This window comes from Panthera pardus, unplaced genomic scaffold (genome assembly GCF_024362965.1).
Source record: "Panthera pardus isolate Hobbes unplaced genomic scaffold, ASM2436296v1 HiC_scaffold_20, whole genome shotgun sequence".
In the NCBI taxonomy this organism is placed as follows: Eukaryota; Metazoa; Chordata; class Mammalia; order Carnivora; family Felidae; genus Panthera; species Panthera pardus.
The window spans coordinates 90,780,199-90,785,709 of NW_026526766.1; the positions used below are offsets into that span (position 1 = coordinate 90,780,199).

Genomic DNA, 5,511 nt, shown 5'->3' on the forward strand with positions numbered 1-5,511 from the left:
GCACGAGCAGGGGAGGGGCAGACAGGGAGGGAGGGAGAGACTCTCAAGCAGGTTCCGAGCTGTCAGCACCGAGCCCCACGCGAGGCTCCGTCTCACAAAGCGAGATCGTGACCTGAGCGGAGATCGAGAATGGGATACGTAACCGACTGAGCCCCCCAGGCCCCCCTGGGCTTTGGCTTCAGGCGGCTGCGGGTTCAAATCCTGACTCCCACGTGTCGCACAGGATCTGTCTCCTTCGTGAGCCTGTGAGTGAGGAAGACCCCAGTGCCCCACAGACGTGTGCCCCTGGGTGGTGCTCGATCATCTCCGGAGCTGGCACGGGGCGCCCCTCCTGGGCCAAGCCTCCTCCTGGGCCCCTCTGTCCCCCGGAAAGGATCAGATCCAGTCCTGGTCTCCACGAAGCAGTGCTTCTCGTAATCTGGCACATGTCGAGGACCGTTCCTGACGAGGGGGGCGCCCCACGTGGACAGCCAGGCTCTCCAGAGGCCACGCTTCTCTGTCCCACACCAGAGGCGCATGCACGAGGCTGCCTGGCACGCCCCGGTGAACCGCATCCTGGGGAGGAGAGCTTAGATGTTTCCGTGTCCTGCCTGGGCCCCGAGAACGCTGTCCCTGTGTCCCCGTGTGTCCATCCGGCCTTTGTGCTTACAGGACGACCTCTCCCATCCTGACCCAGCTCGGTCTCCGAGGCGGCCGGCGGGCCCCTGAAGCTTACAGGGACTGCCACCCAGTCCAGGGGTTCCAAGGCTGCACGCCGTGCGGCCCCCACCCGCCAGGACGTCACAAGGGTCCGCCGTGGTAGAGGAGGCAAGGAGCACCAGTGGGCGCCTGGCGGGGTCTGGGTGGTCCCCGGCCCCACCACTGACCGCAGGCCGATGGCGAGGTCCCACCAACACCTCCTCGGGTTGCAGGGCAAAGAGCAGCACTGCCCGGGGCGGGGGGTGCTAAACAGTGACCCACAGCAAGGCCGGACACCCCCCTCATCACTGCAGGGGCGCAGGTGGGGCCGGGCCCAGAGCAGAAGGGCCGCCCGCATGCCATGCGCCCCGCCAGGACCCCGGCCTCCGCTGCCACACATCCTTCACGGGGTTCTTTCTCCCGCCCTTCTTTTGGAAGCTGGACCATCCTTCCAGGACCCAGAGCCGTCCCCAAAGCCTGTGTGCCCCTCTTCCCTCTGGAAAGGAGCCAAGGCCAGGCGGGTGTCTTGAGCTGCCCGGATCGGCCCACGCTGCCCTCTGAGCAAGGTGCATGGGGAGCCCGGTCCCTGCACGGGAGCCACGTGGCCTCCACGTCTACCCCGGTCCCCAGGCGGTCGAGGCACGCGAGGCAGGCGAGGCACGTCCCAGAGTTCCGAGGAAGGGAAGTGAACGGGCCTCAGGACAAACAAATGTCGGTGAACTTGAGGAAATGGAAAACATCGAATCCCTTCTCTGGCAGGGGAAGCAAGAGAAGGACCGAGCAGAGCCAAGGAGGGTTCCGGCCGGCCCGGCGGCTCCGAGCAGCTGGTCTAAGCATCAGGGGCGGGAGCCAGCGCATGTGCAGGCCTGCAGGACGCGCATGAACGCCCGGTCCTAGGTTGGAAAGCGGAGTGCTGCAGGGGTGAAGGAGAGACGGCTCGCGCAGGCCAGGCGGCCCAGCAGCTCGGCCCCTCCCAGGCCCCCCGTGGGGCATCGCCTGTGGCCACAGGGGCAGGGGGAGGAGGGTCTGCTCCCTTCTGCGTCTCCTGAGCTGCAACGTCTCGGGCACAGGAGACGACCGGCAGGCCCCGGACGGGCGCTGGAACTCGGCAGGCAGTGAAGCCGGCGGAAGGAAGGGGCTGCAGGTCGATTCGGCAGCCGGGGCTCCTCCAAGGCCAGGGCTCTCTCCCCGTGTCCGTGCTCGGCCCCAGGCACCCCCCCGGCAGCCCACCTTACACACCGGTGTCTGGAGGCAGAAGAAGGCTAGATCTTTCTGGGGGCTGTTTTAAGAGCTGAGGCTCTTTCCCAGGATTCCCCTCTTGGCCCCTCCCGCCCCGGTTACGGGGAACAGGAGCAGAATCCCCGTGACTGGCTGGGGCGGGGACAGGGCCACGTACGGGATGACGGTCAGGCACCTCCCAAGACCTGCCTGCTTGGGGGCCAGCTCTCTGGGCCATGCCCACGTGGCCTTGTCACGCCTCACGTTTAAGCTGTGTGCCTCCTACCTGCCAGCTCGGGCTTCCCTGACCAGGCAGAAGCGCGGGATGCCACGGATGTCTCTCAGCGCCAAGCGCGGGCAGCCTGGAGCTCTGCCTGCGGGTGCTGATACCCTGCGGTGACCCTTGGACCCAGGGGAGCAGAGCCGGTGGACAGACCCTCCCCTCTCTCCCCTGGAGTGAGCAGGCGTGAGGCTCCCCAAAGCCCGCCCCTCCTGTCTGCTCCACGGGGCTGCAGCCCCAAATCGACCTGGCACACGCGGGCACCTGCCTCTGGTTAGGACAGCCGCCTTCTCTGAGCACAGCAATGGCGCGAGCCCCCCCCGCAAGCCAGTCAACAAGAAAGAGAGGCGCTGGAGTAACAGTATCTGCCAACGACGTGTAGCCCAATTAGTGGGAAACCCAAGGAACGGGGAGAGATGGGGGGAGGGGGGCTTGTCTGAGTAACGCCTTCACAGAAACAAAAGCTCTGGGCCCAGACAGCTTTATGAGAGATCTCTCAAACACTCTGGGTTCTTCGTGGAATGCTATCGTACGAGATCTCTTTGTTCCCAGGCTGCGGCCATGGCTCCAAGCCACAGGGGAGCAAAGCCTTTCAATTCACTTCGTGGAACTGCACCGTCCTCCCGCCGAAATCAAACAAACGGGGAGTTGAACCTAGCGTATGAGTGCTTCCACGGGCCGAACACTGCCTGGGGCCTTTTGTTCGTTGGACGGCATGGGTAAAATCATTGTCACCCACTTTACATGAGGGAAACTGAGGCGCGGCTAGCCCGAGTCCGGAGCAGAGTCCAAATCTGGAGGGCACGCGAAAGAACTCGTGGCTTTAATGTCTGCAGAGCCCTGACTCACAACGAATGGCTTCACTTACGGGTTTAGGAGGGAAAATCCCCCCCCAAAAAGCGCAGGAGATCAAACGGGTACCATGCTAGATGATTCATACACCGGGACCAGGTAGGGATGTCAGGAGATTGTTCCTAACTTTGTAAATTTAAAAAAAGGTTTTCCAGGGGCGCCTGGGTGGCTCAGTCAGGTGAGCACCTGACTCCTGATTTTGGCTCAGGTCATGATCCCCGGGTCACAGGGTCGAGCCCTGCATCGGGCTTCTCACTGAGCATGGAGCCTGCTTAAGATTCTCTCTCTCTCCCTCTCCCCCTACGTCTCTCCCTGGCTCAGCCTCTCTCTCTCTCTCAAAACAAAATAAAATAAATACATAAATACAGGTTTTCATTACACATTGGATCGATGAGAAATTACACTTGTTAAGAAATTATCACCTATAACAGAAAAGTACAGCCAAGACCTGCACCCCAACCCCCAGGGGAAGATACAGGACGTCGCCCTATGTGCCCTCCCCAGGCCCCTCCCCTGTCCCTCGGAGGGAACTCGCTCCCGAGTCTTATCCTACCATTCCCACGGCCCTGTGCAGCTTCGCCTCACGTTCTTACGTGCCGACACGCTCTTGAAATCGATGAGTGGCCTCTTGCCGGGCGTTTCCCTTCCTGCTGCACTTTTGGCCACGATGCACCTATTTCTTTCATTTCTGCGATTCACCTATTTAGTCGCAGGCAGCTTTGGGCCGTTCACCCTCACTCTCCTCGTAGGACGCTCCTTTACGTGAACGTAATACGGTTTCTGTGCCCGTTCCGCTGTTGGCGGACGTCTGGACGATTTCTCACAATGCACCTCTGTAAACGGTTCCTCTGTGAGGGCTCAGGGTGTGCGTCCTGAAGCCCTGTCCTCTGGGGGATTTTCTGGGTCACCGGGCACGTACCCACTCAACGTGACATCGTGTGCTTGGTCGTGCGCCACGGCAGGTGAACCAGTTTATGCGCCAAGGAGCAATCGTGAGAATGCTGTTTGACATCCTTGCCAAGCTTGATATTTTTATAACTTTTGATTTTTACCCATATGGTGGGTGTGAAAGCATATACCATTGGCGGGAGGACCGAGTCTGCACTCCTCCGTTACCAACGGCATTCAAGGCCGTTTTATGTCTATTGACCGTTCAAGTTTCTTGTTTAGGAAAGTGCCTGTGTCGAGTCTTTTGGACCTTCTTCTGTATATGCTGTCCTTTTATTGATTCAGAGCGACTCTTTCAATTCCGGGCACTAATACTGTTTCTGGTTAGATGGGTCACAAATCATTCCTCAGGTGGAGGCTCTGTCTTCCGTCTGCGTCCTGTCTAATGAACGGAAGTTATGGATTCGCTGCAGGCGGTGACAGTCAGCTTTCCCTTTACTGTATTGGCTGCTGCCATATGGTCTCTGAGGCCCTTCCCCATCCTGAAGTGACCCATTTACTGTCCTCTACGATCTTCTAAGACTTGTCCCATTTTGCCTTTCCATTAAGAGCTGAAATAAACCTGGAATTAATTTTTCTGAATAGTGTGAGGTGGTTTTGTCCGGTTTGTGCCCTTTATTTACTTCGGTCTGGGCGACCGACCACCCTTGAATAACTCACTTAAAAGTCTGTTCTCTCCTCTCGATCTACAGAGCCGTGTTCTCCACAAATCAAGCCTCCAAATCCTGACAAGTCTGTTTGTGACAACTCCATTTGGTTCCATCGGTCATTTTGTTTCTTTTTGCAACGTTGTAAGACTTAATTCCTTTAGTTTCATAATAATTCTTGACATTGGAGACTCACATCCTCCCAAAATGTTGTTCTTCCTCAGGAGCATTTTTCTTACTTATGATCCCTTGATCTTGTATATAAATATTCAGATATGAAGCTTTCCAAACCACACACACACACACACACACACACACACACACACACACGCATGTACACGCACATACGGGCACACACATGCCTGGGAGCCTTTTGGAATTGCACTGCTAATAGATAAATTCGGGAAGAGCTAACATGATACTCTGTCATTCCCAAACATCATCTCTGCCCATTGATTTAGATTTTCTCCAGTCTCTTAATATAATTTATCATTTTCTCTGCAAAAGCATTGCATACGCTTTATTGGATTCATTTCTGAGTATTTCATATTTCAAGTATTATTAATGGTAAGTTTTAACCGTTTTTTTTTTTAAGTATAATTAAATGGGGTAAAATGCAGTAATCTTTAATGTACATCGCAACGAATTTTTCATGATTGCACCCATAAGACCTCTATCCAGGTCAAATAGCCAACATTTCCATCGCTCCAGAAGGCTCCCCATGCCTTTCCAACTAACACACGTGTCCAGAGGTCACTGCTGTCATCAGCTCGAAGATTAGTCTTCCTTTTTCTTGAATTTCAAATAAATGGAATCATACGGTACGTGTGCTCTCTTTTTTTTAATGTTTATTCTTTTTTCGAGAGGGAGAGAGAGAACGCAAGCAGG

At 56.3% G+C, this 5,511-nt stretch overlaps 1 long non-coding RNA gene across 1 annotated transcript; it reads left to right on the top strand.

Annotated features, from left to right (window-relative positions):
- Positions 1–3,735: 3,735 nt before the first annotated feature.
- Positions 3,736–4,563, top strand: LOC109258250 (uncharacterized). The gene is made up of 2 exons (XR_002076260.2): positions 3,736–3,966; positions 4,446–4,563. It is a non-coding gene; the product is annotated as an uncharacterized LOC109258250 (long non-coding RNA).
- Positions 4,564–5,511: the final 948 nt, after the last annotated feature.